Source organism: Quercus robur, chromosome 9 (assembly GCF_932294415.1).
Source record: "Quercus robur chromosome 9, dhQueRobu3.1, whole genome shotgun sequence".
Lineage (NCBI taxonomy): Eukaryota > Viridiplantae > Streptophyta > Magnoliopsida > Fagales > Fagaceae > Quercus > Quercus robur.
In genome coordinates, this window is record NC_065542.1 from 40,048,562 (window position 1) to 40,065,991 (window position 17,430).

Consider the following 17,430-nt stretch of genomic DNA (forward strand, 5'->3'; position numbering starts at 1 on the left):
TCAAGTGAGTTTAACTAGTAATAATTTTTTGTCCTTATAAGATTGAAATATTATTAAAAAAAAAACTATTGAATAATAATAAATAAATAATTGCTTGATTTCATAGGGTAACTGGGTAAGTCCGACCTTTTTGTAATGCTATTACACATTGTGACATAGGCATAGCCGTATAGCTAATTGGTTTTTAGGTCGAGCACTGTTTGTTACACACATCACACGTGTGTAATAAGTTTTAGCCTTTTAGTTTTGGGTTTTCCTAGTGTTTGGATCATCGGATTGGAAGCCAACACTTTTGCCAGTAAGAAGCGTCTTCAAAATGATCCTAGATACACAAAAAATTGGTGAGTAGCAAGTTTTGTTGCTTCATCAAGGGAGTCTGAATTGGTTGATTAATTGGGCTCAAAAGTCTTGACTCCATCACACCAATTGCACATCCCTAGAACTTAGAAGCCTAGTTCGGTTATCCCATAAGAAAGTTGGGCGTTCAATCCTTATTCGTCCAATAGCTATTGTCCACTAACTGTGTTCCATCCATCAAAGTGTTACTACGAATGTCTACAAAATATGAACTTCTTAGCCCACCGTCATACTCTGCACTTGATTTAAGTATTTTAGCTTATATGGGGTGCCTCGTGTAATGTTGTTGGGCCTAGGGTACTCAGGAGGGGGGCAAAGGGGGCTCAGGCCCCCGTGGGCCCAAAAAAAATTTAGCAGCTAAAATTTTCCAAAAAAAAGAGAAAAGAGCTTGGGCCCCCTTAGTTTTAGCTCAGGCCCCCTCCCAAAAATATGAACCCCTGCCCATCATCCGGCCAGCCCATGACCCATGTAAATCTAAAAAAAAAAAAAAAAACTCAGCTCTCAACAGTCCAAAACCAAACCAAACGGAGAAAGCAAAAAAACGAAGGAAAAAAAAGAAAAGAAAGGAAAGTGAGACTTGAGAGCTGAGAGGCGAGACAAAGAGATCAGAGATAGAGAGGCGAGATAGAGAGACCCACCCCGAGACGCCGTCGCCGCCGCCCATGCCCACGCCGTGTCACCATGACGCTTGCGTGAGCGAGACCCATCTTGATCAGTTGATCTTGCTACCAGAGACCCACTTGCCGCCGCCCACTTCAAACCCACTTGCCGCCGTCGCCGGTTGCTCGAGACCCACTTGCCGCTGCCGCTCACAAGTATTTACTCTTATCTTTTCCTTCAAAACTTAATAAATATAAAATGTTTGTGATCTGATTTGAGAATCTGAGATTCACAAAAACTGTGCTTGTGCCTTGTGGACTGGTGGTGATTCATGTTTGTGTTTTTACTGATGAACTGAACTGATGTTGGTGATTGACTGATTATGAATTGAATATGTGCTGCTTGTGGTAATTTTTTTTTTTTTTGGGCTTTTTGGCTTTATGACTGTATTTGCAACTCTCTATATAGATAAGAGAGAGAGAGAGAGAGAGAGAGTGCCCGTTTGGTTCAGCATTTGAAGCCCAAAAAGCGCTTTCAAAAAAGCTTAACCCAGTTTTGCGTTTGGTAAGCTCAAAACGCAACTTTTTTATAAAAGTTGCGTTTTGAACTTTTAGAAAAAACTGAGGGCAAAACGCGGAAGGAAAATGGTGAGGCAGCGGTCTATAAATCAAAACGCGCAAGCGCGTTTTGTTATATTACCGTTGCAATAACCAAAAAGACCATTTTACCCAGCAGTTTGACGTCCCTCATCTCTCATCTCTGCTCTCCCTTCGCATTTGACGCCTCCATCTCTTCTCTCTGCCTTGCTCTGCCTTCGTAAGTCTCTCTACTCTCTGTCTTTTTTCTTTGTCTTCCTTTTCTTCTTCCGCTTCGTCTTCCTCTTCTTCTTTCTTTCTTTCTTTCTGGTTCTTCCTCTCCGTAAGTCTTTCTGTAGTTTTGGATTGTGGTTTGTTTTATGGGTAATGATTTTTCTGTGTGTTCTTTGGGTTGATTTCTCATGGGTATGGGTTGTTTTGATTTGGACCGAACCTGGGTTGATTCTTATGGGTCTGATTTGGGTTTTTTTGGTTTTGATTTCTCTGTTCTTTGGTTGATTTCTCATGGATCTGGGTTTGATTTCTTTGTTCTTTGGTTGATTTCTCACTTTTGGTGTGTGGGTTTTGATTTCTCAGGTACCAAAAACACTGATTTGCTACCAAAAACCAGGTACTAACACTGATCTGAATTTTTTTTTTTTTTTTTTACCGAGTGTGGGAAAAAAAATTTGGATCTTGCTATGAATGGGTATTGTTCCTTTACTTGTTTTGTTATTTGTTTTTGCTGATTGGAATATATAATGAAGTGTTTAGTTTGATGAATATATAATGGGTATTGTTTTCGGATCTTGCTGATTGGAATATATACATGTTCTCATGAAGTGTTTTTGTTATTTGTTTTGTTATAACAAAATTTCGGATCTTGCTATGAATGTGTATTAACTTGGAGATATTGTTATGCTTCACAGACTGGTTGTAACATTTTGTACTCTTCGAATAACTTATATATTTCAGTTGTGTTAGCTTGTGTTTTGGTTTGTAACATTTAACGTCTAGATCAATGATACAATTTATTTTTTATTCGCCTCTCCCTGTAATGGACGTTTAGATTTCACTTTTCTGTGTTTTCCTTTACTGATGTCAAAGCAGTTCAAGCAAGTATTAGCAAAGGTTATATGATTAAATTATTTTAATTCCCCAGGATACTAATCGTAAAGTTGTTGCTTTGTAAGTTCATGATATAAGCTGTACAATGGCGTAAGGATTCTTTGATGCAAGAAATTATACTTGAAGGACCTTCTTCATTAGTTACTGATGTTTGTTAAGTCAGCTAAATAATCTTATTGGAACAAGCTTTTGATATCTATATCTATATATAAAAGCAGAAACTGAGAGAAAATGAATTCCTAGAATTAAGGAGATAATGACAAATAGGAAAAGTCCCTACCTAAAATTCAGACAAGTGTAACTTTAAAAAGCGATTCATTATATTGTTTCCCAAAGATAACACACCGTATGATAGCTCTACCTCTCTCGCATAAAAAGAAAAAAAACCGGCCCAAATACAATTTAGGCTTGGAATACTAAAAAAAAAAAAAAAAAAAAAAGCGCTGGATACAGAAAGAAGTAGAGGGTTCTCCGTTCCTCTTCAGACGTAGAGCACCGCTGCAAGCACATAGAGGAAGAAAAATCTATGGGCATCAACACCGTTAGGCTACATATCTGCCACCATCAGATCGTCGGAACCGGTTCCGGTACGTTTTCCTCATTTTTTTTTAGATTTGGGTATGAAATCTATCTTTTTATTGAGCTATTTTGTCGGAACCGGCACCGGTACATTTTATTTATTTATTTTTAAGATTTGGGTATGCAATGTTACTTTTTATTGAGTTTTTTTGTTGTATAGGTTTATTTTTGATTTTGGCTTTGATTCGTTTTTGTTTTGGGTTTTTGGGTTATCTACGAAATTTTTTTTTTCTCAATTTTATGCTATTCTCTCAGTTGCACCGTTTTATAGTTTCTCCATGAAATTTCGGGTTTACTTTTGTACTTCCATTTCTAATCTGAACAAAATCATTGGGATAAGTATAGAATTTAATGTTATGCTGATATTTCTTTAAACCTTCCCTGCCGATCTGCTTTGCGCTCTGTTCTGTTTCTTCTCTGCGACAGAGTGCAAACCTGCCCGCTTAGATTTCTGCCATCAGGACAGTTTAGAGTCACAACAGATTGAGTTCTCAAGGGTTAGGGTTTTGGGGTCTTGAGAGAGAGGCAGAGAGGGAGAACCACTTACGGGTAGGGTTTGGGGATGCAATTGTGGAACAGTTTGATGAGTCAGTTTCCAGATTTGGGTATGAAAGGTTACTTTTAATTATGTTTTTTTGTTGGATAGGTTTAGATTTGATTCATTTTTGTTTTTGGTTTTTGGATTCTCTATCAAAATGTTTTTTTTCTCAATTTTAAATATGGTTTAGTCTTTTGAAAGACTTGATTTTGATTTAGGGTTACGTTTTTGGTCCAGCACCACCCATCTCCGACTCCATTCAATCACAGCCTCAACGGTGATTTTGGTTTAGGGTTATGTTTCTCTGCTCTGTTAGTTGTCTGCCCCCATCACTTCTCTTCAAGTGTGTATTAGGAAGGTACGCATGATTTTCTTGGAACTTCTCACCTGTGCTTTTTATATATATTTTTCCTTAAATTTTAAGTTAATTAGTGTATTTAGTCCAACTCTAGTACGGAATAACTTTTTATTTATTTATTTATTGTTATTGTTACAAGGATAGATTTTGTAGCTATCTGAATTTTGGGTTGTACATGAACCACTAAAAAATGCAGAATCAAGGTTTGATTTGTTGTGGTCCAAACCTTCATTTTACAGATTTAAATTGTCACTGAACTGCTGCATTAATTTTTACAATTCAACCCATATTTTCAATGTTTTCTTAGGCTTCGTTTGCGGTATTTCTTTCATCTTTCTCTGCTGCAATTTAAAATTGCTATGATTTTTTTTTTTTTGAGCAATCAAAAATAATGGCTGCAATTATGTGGATTGTCCTCTTTGCAGTTTTACTAAGAATAGTTAGGTATACAAAAGTGCTCACCACAGCCAAGAAAGAAAACCAAAAATACATAAACTGATACCAAAGCAGTAGTAAAAGTGTTAAACTTGAAACTAAAATCTTATGAATAGTGGAGCTAAGGAAGATGTTTTGCACAGACCTTGCACCTGTAAAGCAGTAAAAGATAGAGCACACCAGTTACACATCACACGCATGATACAATGCACTTGAAATTCCACTAGACATGAATTGGATCTTACCTTCTGTTGTAGGACTTTAAAAGTAGGAAGTAAGGCTACAGTACTTGATGCAACAAGAAAAATAGTTTGCAATCTCTGCTCTAATGGTTAAGAGATGTCATTTTTTGGTTTCACATGCTGTGCAAACCAAAAACCAACTCAATTAGATGATTTCATTATTTGGTTTCAACTGAATTCTTTGACCAATGGAAGGACATTCTTAAGTACGTAAAAAAAAAAGTTGTTCCAATAAATCATTGAGGATGACTTTCAGATGAAAAAAGTTGCATAGATCACTATTATCCATAGAAACATCATGCGAAGTTAAATTAAATTAAAGGGAATAGATATATCATAGTCTCTAAAGAGAATAATTGCACAGATCACTATTACCCAAAGAAATCCTTGGCATGTTAAATCAAATTAAAAGGACAAGAAATATCATAAAACCAAAAAGAACCCCTTCCAACAAAAAGATGACTCAATTTTACATTTCTTTGGAGAATGTGAGAAGGCCTACAGAATTTCTAATTGTAACATCTTTTGTGGATGGACAATCCCCATCTCTTCTTCTGCCTAAAGAAAGAAAGAACTTACATAGATATACAAAATTGTCACTACTGTTTCATCTTAGAGGCACCATATCACAATTCATGTAAGCGAGAAGTGAGATCAATGAAGATGTCTTCACTGCAAGGAATTGTGAGACCACCCATTGGATGATCATACCCGAATTCTCCCTCAGCCTTTACTTAGCAATTCCTTCTAATTGCTTTCTGAATGAGTACGAGCGTCAAAGAATGTGCTTATTGCAACAGATTAGGCAAACTTATTAGAAAGCATAGTTAATCCTAACAGTATATTTTATTATTGTAAACTAAGGTATTAAATTGCTTTAGATAATGCAGAAATTGACCAAAAACCAAAAGCAGAATCATTATATACAAAATAGAGCATAAAATATTACTTTATGTTGTTAAATTTGAGTTTGGTATTGATTCAAAATTTGTAATGTTTCATTTATATAAAACTGCCATGTGTTCTGAATTTTAGATAATTATAATTAATTATATGACACACAATCACATGTTTTATAGGATCTTAGTTTCTAGCACCTCATTTATATTGACTCTTATCAGGAATTCTGTATTTATAATAACATATTTTCCCTCACATGTTAATTCAGATTAGTCATCCCTGACTTATAAGACTTTTGGCTACTATTCGAGAAGAACTACTGAATTAAATTGAAAGGTAAGGAAAGCCTAATTTTTCTTTGTAGCTATTGTTTAGTTTATAACTCTTTGTCCTTTGTTAATGACTGATTAAAAAAAAAAGAAGTAAAAGTAAAATAGTTTTAAACATATCAAATATGGACTCTTTGATTCTAAAAATAAATGCTAAAACTTATTTCTTTCCTTTACCATGATATGATAGCAAAAAGAAAAAAAGAAAAAAGAAAGGAAAATGCAAGAGAAGCACACCTAAAAAGACGAATGCTAATGTTTGAGAAACGATCCAAAAGAAAATGGCATGAAAGAAAAGATAGTTTACAAAATAAAATTACCCAGGCTAGGAAAAAAAGCAGGGATAGAATGGCAATAACTCATGACTGCTCTTTGTTGCATTCACTTGGTACAAGTATAAACTTTTATGTGTCAAGAGGTTCACTTCTCTTTCTACCACTCTGTACTTATTAGTTCTTTAAACATTCTTTTTTAAAAATTTGAAAATAAAACTTTCAATTCACATTTGATTATTAGATATCGATGTTGACATGGGCCATTCCTTTGGAGAAACTAGGTTGAACGTAAGTACAGATGATACTTTGGTAGAAGATGGGTCCAATTGTTGTGCTGCTCCTCAAGGAATCCATGGGTCAGAAAATGAGTGGTTGTGAAGAATTTCCAAGTAAATGACTTGACTTAAATTTACAAGGAAAAAAAAAGAAAAAACTTGACTTCCATTTTTGTTCATGTTATTAATGTTGTCCCCATATTTTAAAATTCATATGGGAAAATTAACTGAACCTTGGAATTTTGGCTCACCTTATGTATGTGTGTATTGTGGTTCAATTTATGGTATGAAGAGAGAACAGTAAAATCTAAGAAGCCTAAGAACTCAAAATTCTCTCTCTATTGCATCTATTTAATTGTTAGTCTCTATCTTTCATACTATTGAATACTTTGTTTTGTAGAGTTATTTTGGAACTCCATGCATCCATCTTAATTTCATTAATTTTTGAATATAGGCTCCAGGTGTTGTTTTTCCTATTAAATAAGTAGTGTTGTACTTAAAGTTGTTGGTTTGTAAGTAAATGGTTTGATTCAAGTTCAAATTTGAAGATTTTATTGATTAAGGTAGATCAAGGTCTTTTTTTCATATTTAGGTGTGGGTAGACTCATTACATGAATTTGAGTGTCTATGTGCTGAATTAGCAACATGTGGAGGATTTTTTATATTATTTTTAAAATGTATTTGAACAATGGTAATTTACACAATCTGTTTAGTGCACATTTTTTATAACCTGGATTTTTTTTTTCTTTCCTTACATACTTGCTTTTTGTTTCCTTTAAAAGGTTGGATGGAATGCCATGATGTCTTTTTTTTTTTTTTTTTTTTTCTCCCCTTTGATGGAATGCCATGTTGTTTTTGGCAAGATGCTATATGGGATGGATGTCGTCTACAAGAGTTACATAGAAGGATATATTTATTTATTGTTTTGGGATGTTATTCTATTTGGTCAGAGAACTCTTAAATCCTCTATTATTGTTGAGATTCGCAGATTGTACATATTTGTTTTACTGTGGTTAAAAAAAGGTTAATTGATGCATTTTCTTAGAGATTATTATTATTGTAGATGTTTAAATGAAGCAATGCATGAACACTCACTGAACCCTACTGCTTTGTTATAGTAATGTTAACTATTGTTTATCCAATTTTATACATAGTCTCTAATTTCAATGTTTTCTCTATTGTACATTTTTCCTTATATGTGGATCAGATATGCCAATTGAAGAGTGGTTAATAGTATTGCTAACATATAATTTATAAGATTTCCAATTGAAAATCAACATTTTAAAGAAAGTTTGACTATGATGAGAACTATTTTGGTACTTATTTTTTCTAGCTATGATCACACATGTTTGGATTGTTGGTCATCTTTGTTTACGATAGGTTTCGTTCCTCCGCACCGCATGTTAGTACCATGTAAAATATTTTTTACATCATTTTACAGTTGTGAGCAAATTTAAGACTCCAACGATATTGAAATTCTTAAGATATCCTATAATGCCAAAGTAGGTATCTTAATTCTTTAATTTTTAGGTGGTAGTTCCAAATAAGTTGGCTTCCTGTCAAAATGATTGAATATGGAATTTTATGGTTCTTTTTTTTCTTTAATTCCTTCATCAAGATAATGTTCAGTTTTATTTTCATTGTCCAAGCATATATACTCTATTTTGTGACTTCATTATTCCACTCTAATATGAATGGAAATATTAAATTAAATAGTTAAAATTGAGTTTGGTGTTAAACAAAGTTCAAAAGTGTTTTTACGGTTCATTTGTTTAAACACAACAAGCTTTTTTGGATTTTAGATAATTATAATTGTTAAACTGGTATACATACAGTAAATGAAATTTAGTTTTTAGAGTCTTATCCATTCTAAATACCTTTTTTTTTTTCCACGTTTTTGTAAAAGCAATAAAGGTAGATAAGAAAGATTATGATTTCTACAAAACATATAAAGGATCGTTCATTGTAATAGTCATTTAAGCTATTGTGAAAATTTATAAAGGTAACATTTCACTGAAATAGAAGACTTGGAATGGAACTTAGAGACAAAGGTATCAATTTTACTTATACAACTTAAAAAATTTATAATAACCTTTACATTTCTTTAAAAAATTTCTTTTATATTGCAACACATATTGATGACATGCAAACTCAAAATTTTTAACGACAACAACATAAATATAGGGTATTATATTGCATGTCTTATACGAAAGACAAAGGCCAAACCTATCAAAGGATTTTTATGGTGAGTGTTGTAAAGCTGACCCTAAATCATAAAATGACCCCGCGCATTGCGCGGGTTAAACACTAGTTTTCATTAAGTATTGGGTACACTGTCTACTGGAATAACAAATATGCCTTTGAACATTTTTTATACAACTCAATTGTTGTTTGGATGGTATCATCTCCTAATTGAATCTTGATTAGTGTACGCTTTTGACCCTTAAAATTTTGAGTTGCTTTTATTTTGGCCTTGTACGTTTCAAAATTTTATTTTGGCATTTTATGTTTGATTCCATTTTCATATTAGTTCTACTGTCTATTTCCATTAGTAATTTGATCATCCATTATAAGTTTTTCTACCTACAATTAAATTCTTGCATTCCACAACATTTTAGAGATAGTATTCCATGAAATAGTTAAATCTAAAGGGTGTCTGTTGGTTAGATTAGTGAAAATGGATAGCATGACCAATATTAAAAAGGAATCAAACATCAAGGGTCAAAATAAAAATAATCCCAAATGTTAAGGTCCAAAAATGTATTTTAGTCTAAAATCTTCATATCTTGGGAAGACAAACTTTTTAGATTGACATAATCTGTTCCAAAACTTCCAATCCAGCAATTTCCCATCTGATTTGCTTGAAATCTAGCAAAAATTCTTGCTTGCAACATTCAGTTTAGGGCATATCTTCTTTGTTAGGTAGCAGGAAGACATGATAAATGATAGAATGGATTGAGCTAGGCGGTTTATTAGAGTACTCCTATCTGCCCATTGAAGGATGCTTTTTCTCCCATCTAAATCCATTCAACTTAGATCCTATCTTCTTCTAAAAAAAAAGAAAGAAACAGATTCTATCTTACCTTTAACAAATTGCAAGGCTTGGATTTTTGTGTCTGGTTAAGCGCCCTAAATAATTGGTGCTCTAGTAATTTGAATTTCTAAAACATGGCTCAAAAAGTTCTAGGCCCAATAGACCCTTGCAATCACAAAAGTGCTAGCCTACTTATGTCTTTGTTAAAAGTCCGGATGCCAAAATTCTACTTTTTATCTTTGACACCTATGTCGTAAATGTACTAGTTGTTTATATCTTTTTCTTTTCTTTGTTTAGCTCTTAACAGGAGTTAGTTTGTCTTCTTACCAGGATAACAAAATTTCGGATCTTGCTATGAATATATAACACTGATCTGAATTTTTTTTTTTTTTTTTTTTTTACTGAGTGTGCTATTTTGATGACATAGGCAAGTGATTAGATGTGTGCTGTCCCTCTCTATCATACATGTATATGCTTTCTCATACCTTCTATTACCCTGATTGTGATATGTTTGATGTTCATGACCTCTGTAATATGTATATATGCATGACTAACTCTCCTTAGAAAGAGCCTATTGTAATTGGTTAATCAATTATTCATTATAATTACATATTATATGAGTGTGTTAAAACAATTGAATTTTTTTTTTTCTAGGGAAATATTATGTAGTACAATTTAAACTTGGGTTATTGGTATGTATTTTATCATCTTTTTTTACATTTTTGTGTTGTACAATTTAAACTTAGATTATTGATATGTATTTTATATGTTTTTACATTTTTATGTAGTACAATTTAAACTTAGATTATTGGTGTATATTTTATCATCTTTTTACATTTTTATTTTGTGCTTCATGTTGATGGAAATTATTTAGATTTAATTAATATTATTATTATTATTGTTTAGTAAGTATATGAAATAGATGATTTAATAAGTATGAAATAAACTCACATCCACAAAAAAAAAAAAAAAAAAAAAAATGTTTGAAATAAATTCCCTTATATATACATTGTCCTTTTTGGTCATTTACCCCTCAAAAAGCCACTTTTAACAGTTTTTACCAAACATTCAGCTTTTTCATTATGCACTTTTTAACAGTTTTTACGAAACACTCAGCTTTTTGAAACTCCACTTTTTTATTATGCACTTTTACAAAACTCCACTTTTTCAAAAAACTGAACCAAACTCACCTAGAGAGTAGAGCTTGTAGTTGTAGAGATTAGTTTTTTCTTTGTGGACTGGTAGTTGGGTATAATAGGGACAAGTGGAGTTGGGCAACGGACAAAAGGTAAAGTTACAGTCTTTAACTTTACCTTTTTTTTTTTTTTTTTTTCTTCTGGAAGCTCAATTAGTGTCGGTAGTGGCCAGTGGGATTCATTGGGTTAGTGGGTCAATGTTAGAAAGAGGGAGACAACACAAAGACATAAATAAAGGCAGACCAAACAAAAAAAAAAAAAAACAAATCATATGATATAAAAAATTGTCACACAAATTTAAGAAAATAATGGTGATTCTTATATGATTCTTATTTTATTGGTAGATCATGAAAAAATCAATTACAATGCTTGATTTTTTCAAAAGAAAAGGTTCAACTTCAAATTCTTCCAAAGTCAACATGGAAGTCACCTTGGAATAACCAATCAAGGTGAAAATTTCATAGTGATATATATTTTTGAAAAGTGTTGCCAATGAAAATCTCTAGCTTTGTAGTTTTGAATGAACATTTCAGAATTTGAACTGTTGCCATACTTCATTATGTTGAAAGTTATATAATTTATAATGTTGAACTTCATGTTAACTTTTTGTACCATTTTCCAGTCGCTCACATGCTATCTTTGCAATTACTATGGAGCAAAAGAAAGTTGAACGCTTTGTAGCCAGAGTAACTAATGAAGACATTGGTGATGACAACATATGTGCAAAACTGCTTCTAGTGGATCTCGCTGGTTCTGAATGTGCAAAACGAACGGGTGCAAATGGCAAGCTTCTTGAAGAAGGTAGTATGGTACAGACTTGGTCTTGGGGTTTCAATTTGTTACAATATGGTTAATAAAATAGTGGCAAGATGAACATCTATAGCTTTGTAGTTTTAAATTATAAAATAGCCATCTGTTGTGAATGTGATATATGGAATGATAAGTATGTTACATCATTTAAATTGGAGTTTACCCCATTTGTGTTTGTTTTAATAGTTTATTTGATGTAGGAAAACATATCAATAAGGGTTTATTGGCACTTGGCAAAGTGACAAATGCCTTGGGAGATAAAAAAAGAGATCACGTTCCGTATCGTGAGAGCAGGTTAACCCGCTTGTTACAGGCAAGTGAATAAATATTTATTTTTCTTACTTAGATTGTAAGTATAATTTATCAGAATTTGCTTGTACCAATGAAATTCGATTTGGTCATGGATTAGTACATTATATTTTACATAACACAAGAACACATAGTAAGAAGTTGTAATATGGAGGCTGCCATAAGTACCAAAATAATGGAATAAGGGTTATTATTTACATTTTTTGGTATTTAAAGTGAAAATTTGACTGATTGTAAGAAGTTGGAATGAGAGAATTTTTTACAATCAGTCAAATTTTCACTTTAAATACCAAAAAATGTAAATAATAACCCTTATTCCATTATTTTGGTACTTATGGCAGCCTCCATATTACAACTTCTTACTATGTGTTCTTGTGTTATGTAAAATATAATGTACTAATCCATGACCAAATCGAATTTCATTGGTACAAGCAAATTCTGATAAATTATACTTACAATTTAAATAAGAAAAATAAATATTTATTCACTTGCCTGTAACAAGCGGGTTAACCTGCTCTCACGATACGGAACGTGATCTCTTTTTTTTATCTCCCAAGGCATTTGTCACTTTGCCAAGTGCCAATAAACCCTTATTGATATGTTTTCCTACATTAAATAAACTATTAAAACAAACACAAATGGGGAAAACTCCAATTTAAATGATGTAACATACTTATCATTCCATATATCACATTCACAACAGATGGCTATTTTATAATTTAAAACTACAAAGCTATAGATGTTCATCTTGCCACTATTTTATTAACCATATTGTAACAAATTGAAACCCCAAGACCAAGTCTGTACCATACTACCCTCTTCAAGAAGCTTGCCATTTGCACCCGTTTGTTTTGCACATTCAGAACCAGCGAGATCCACTAGAAGCAGTTTTGCACATATGTTGTCATCACCAATGTCTTCATTAGTTACTCTGGCTACGAAGCGTGCAACTTTCTTTTGCTCCATAGTAATTGTAAAGATAGCATATGTGAGCGACTAGAAAATGGTACAAAAAGTTAACATGAAGTTCAACATTATAAATTATATAACTTTCAACATAATGAAGTATGGCAACAGTTCAAATTATGAAATGTTCATTCAAAACTACAAAGCTAGAGATTTTCATTGGCAACACTTTTCAAAAATATATATCACTATGAAATTTTCACCTTGATTGGTTATTCCATGTTGACTTTTGAAGAATTTGAAGTTGAACCTTTTCTTTTGAAAAAATCAAGCATTGTAATTGATTTTTTCATGATCTACCAATAAAATAAGAATCATATAAGAATCACCATTATTTTCTTAAATTTGTGTGACAATTTTTTATATTATATGATTTGTTTTTTTCTTTTTGTGTTTGGTCTGCCTTTATTTATGTCTTTGTGTTGTCTCCCTCTTTCTAACATTGACCCACTAACCCAATGAATCCCACTGGCCACTACCGACACTAATTGAGCTTCCAAAAGAAAAAAAAAAAAAAAAAAAAGGGTAAAGTTAAAGACTGTAACTTTACCTTTTGTCCGTTGCCCAACTCCACTTGTCCCTATTATGCCCAACTACCAGTCCACAAAGAAAAAACTAATCTCTACAACTACAAGCTCTACTCTCTCTCTCTCTCTCTTATCTATATAGAGAGTTGCAAACACAGCCAAAAAGCCCAAAAAAAAAAAAAAATTACCACAGGCAGCACATATTCAATTCATAATCAGTCAATCACCAACATCAGTTCAGTTCATCAGTAAAAACACAAACATGAATCACCACCAGTCCACAAGGCACAAGCACAGTTGCTGTGAATCTCAGATTCTCAAATCAGATCACAAACATTTTATATTTATTAAGTTTTGAAGGAAAAGATAAGAGTAAATACTTGTGAGCGGCAGCGGCAAGTGGGTCTCGAGCAACCGGCGACGGCGGCAAGTGGGTTTGAAGTGGGTGGCGGCGACGGTGTCTCGGGGTGGGTCTCTCTGTCTCGCCTCTCTATCTCTGATCTCTCTGTCTCGCCTCTCAGCTCTCAAGTCTCACTTTCCTTTCTTTTCTTTTTTTTCCTTCATTTTTTTGCTTTCTCCGTTTGGTTTGGTTTTGGACTGCTGAGAGCTGAGTTTTTTTTTTTTTTTTTTAGATTTACATGGGTCATGGGCTGGCCAGATGATGGACAGGGGTTCATATTTTTGGGAGGGGGCCTAAGCTAAAACTAAGGGGGGCCCAAGCTCCTTTCTCTTTTTTTTGGAAAATTTTAGCTGCTAAAATTTTTTTGTTTTGGGCCCGGGGGGGGGGGGGGGGGCGCCTGAGCCCCCTTTGCCCCCCTCCTGGGTTCGTCCCTGTTTTTAATTCTTACGGTTTTTGCTAAGTTGGGATGCTGATATTTATTTTGTTCATTTAACTGCCCATGTATCGTGGAGCTGTGGGATTTTGTTTTCCAAGATGATATGCATGTGCTATAATAATCTTATTATTTGACAAAACAACTTTAGAAAATATGTGATATGTTAATAGCTACTACAGCCTTTTTCAGGTTTGTAAAAACTAAAAAGTACAGTTATCCGTTAGTGATTCCTATAGTGTTTTTGTTATGTTTCCTTCTTTACTGCCTTTGCAAAAATTTATGTAAAGATGATGCTGGTCATTGATGCACTAAAAAGTGTAATTATTGACAATGAATGCGAGCGCCATTAAGACCTTAAACGGAATTTTTTCTTTTTTGATTCTACAAACTCTTGATTTATTACGAATGTTGACCTGTTGTGATGTTCTTGGTGATATGATACTTAAACAGCTTTCGTTATCATCCAAAGTTGACATGTATTTTACCAAACTCATGTGAATTATCATCCAGATTGATTTATGTGGCTGGCCTGATCAGAGCAATTGGCAAGGCCAATTTATATATGCATGTGCATTGCTTCTGTTTCTTAGAGCCAATTGATTATCTGTATTTTTTTTTACATAAAGCTAAACATTAGAGGGTAGTTCTCAACTTTACTTTTGGATCTAGATTGATGATTTTGTTTGGGTGTCTAATAATAGTGGATACAGCTAACATACTAGAATGTCACAATATGTAGTTTTGTCACAATATAACATCTTCCATAAGACCATAGGAAGTGATGAAACAACCCTTGGGTTACAAATATCAGTCATGATAGGCTGTTTTCTTAATCAAAGCAAAGCCTTCAATCTCATTTGCTATCACTTTGAAGCAGTAAAAATCTTAATTTGTTTTCCCCATATGTAATATGTATTAGCAATAATTTAGCATACATGCACACTCACACACCCACCTTTTGAATTCCTTGCACCTTATTGAGACTATGAAACTTGCAGGTGCTTTTGCCATAAAAAGACAATAGACATGGGCTACATATGTTCTGTATGCTTGTCCATATTCTGTAAGCATCACAAGAAATGTTCAACCTGTGGGTGAGTAGATATATCATATTTTAAGTTGTATTATGATGTTTATGACATGCTGCTTACAATAGTGTCACTGCTTATAATCAAACTAAACCTATTGGTAGTAGTTAGAATAATGGTTAAGTAATTAAATTCACCATTTCCTAACAATCTAAACTTTTTGGACAAGTGATAGTTTACCAGACTAAGTATAAAATCACAAAGAAACTAAAAGAATATTTTGCTATGAGGATATCCTTAATGCTATTGCAAAAGGCTATCTTTCTGATTAAGCCTGAGATATGGTCTTGAATCATCAGACTTGAGGGTTCAAGGGAGTGAGAAATCTTTTCTGCTCTCCAAATAGGATATGGGGGTTGCCAGTAGCTGGATGGTGAAGCCTATTACAGTTTGTGATGAATTTCTACGTTGGGCTTTTTTCAAGAGTTTGAGATGGGGACAGGAGAATTTGTTAGTATATTATTTAGTTAGGCCACTGTGGAACTGCATGATAAAGTGAGTATGGTTGACAACAGCATGGATGGAAAAAATACCATGACTTCATTGCAGGAAGAAATGCTTTACAACCTGAAGGTAAGTTAAAATGAATTAGTGGTTGGGTTTTTGGTGCAAACTTAGCCAAAAATAAAAAGAAAGAAAAGAGAAAACAGTCACTGTAGATTGCTATTCTTGATCTTTGGTGTCAAAAAAATAGTTCTCTAGGTGAATCAAATTATTTCTGCCTTGGACATCATTAATTTGCCAAATAGTTATTTTGGGAAAAACAAACAATAATTGCTCTGCATTTCTGAGAGGTTAGTTCTATCATTGATTTGCCTCTCTTGATTATAGTTGTGGCTTTGGACATCATGCAGGTCAGTATTTGGTCAGGCCCAGTCAGATGTTGCCTCAGCTTCCAATCTTAAGAGAGAGACTCCAGAAACATAATCGTACTCTTCTACAAGCAGATGTATTTTTAATTATTCATTTTTGGTGATTCATCAGAAGTAAAATGATCTGTTTTTGATGCTCTTCCATATATTACAGTTCAATTATTTGTGTCATTGAACTGGTATTTCTGGTTCAAATTTCCTAGCAATTGGTTTTTTTCAATTGAGCTGTTTGGGAACCAGAAAATATTTGCTGAGACAATTTAGGTATACTGTATACATCACAATTTTGGCCCCTAGTAGAGCATATCAGACTTTTGTTTTGAGATGTAGCAATGGTTAATTTTGCATTCAACAAATTGTTCCTAAAGCTAGCGGTTGTACCAAAAGGTAATTGTGCACCTTGTCTTTTATTTTAGGCGAAAAACACATTTTAGTCCCTACATTTTATTTTTACCGGTTTTAGTCCCTATCCTGAAAAAAGCTTCTCGTTTTGGCCCCTGCCATTACATCAGAAATGGAGAAAACTAACGTGGCAAACGGCAAGAATAAATAATACTAAATTAATGGACACGTGGCTAAATTAATAATAAAAAAATATTTTTTGGTATTAAAAAATGCCACATCAGCATTTAAATTAAAAAAAAAAATTATTAATTTTAATTAAATAAAAAAAATTAAAAACAGAATTAAAAACTAAAAGTCAAAAGAATAGAGATTTAAGTGTGTCTTGAACAAGAACAACAAGAACACAAACTCAAATCCAAGAACACAAACTTAGAAATTAAAAAAAAAAAAAAAAATTCCAGATCTCGCTCTAATCCAGGACAAAATGGGCTTCTGTCCTTTTTGGGCAAATTAATTAGCCTTTTACCCTTCTTCCCAAACTAAATAGGGAAATGCCCCTCTTTTGAAAATCGAGTTTTTCAAAATCGATTTAAGCTCTATAGTAACGTTTTAAGGACCTATAGTGACGTTTTATTGCCTATAACTCGATTTCATGAATATCAAGTTATAAAACATCACTATAGGTCCTTAAAAAGGTCACTATAGGGCTTTAGATTTTTTTTTTTTTTTTTTTTTTTAACTTGATTTTGAGAAACTCGATTTCCAAAAGAGGGACATTTCCTTATTTAGTTTGAGAAGAAGGGCAAAATGCTAATTAATTTGCCCAAAAAGGGCAGAAGCCCATTTTGTCCCTCTA

The 17,430-nt window shown here is 33.1% G+C and overlaps 1 long non-coding RNA gene across 6 annotated transcripts; it reads left to right on the top strand.

The window, feature by feature from the left end:
* The first annotated feature begins 2,173 nt into the window (after positions 1–2,173).
* LOC126698328 (uncharacterized) lies at positions 2,174–16,554 on the top strand. 6 transcript variants are annotated; one of them, XR_007646430.1, is made up of 7 exons: positions 2,174–3,247; positions 3,996–4,135; positions 5,981–6,048; positions 6,598–6,705; positions 7,455–13,900; positions 15,268–15,363; positions 16,212–16,554. It is a non-coding gene; the product is annotated as an uncharacterized LOC126698328 (long non-coding RNA). The 6 variants fall into 6 exon arrangements; XR_007646431.1 differs by lacking the exon at positions 7,455–13,900 and having other exon boundaries at positions 2,829–3,247; positions 6,232–6,705; XR_007646432.1 differs by lacking the exon at positions 7,455–13,900 and having other exon boundaries at positions 2,874–3,278.
* The last annotated feature ends 876 nt before the right edge of the window (positions 16,555–17,430 follow it).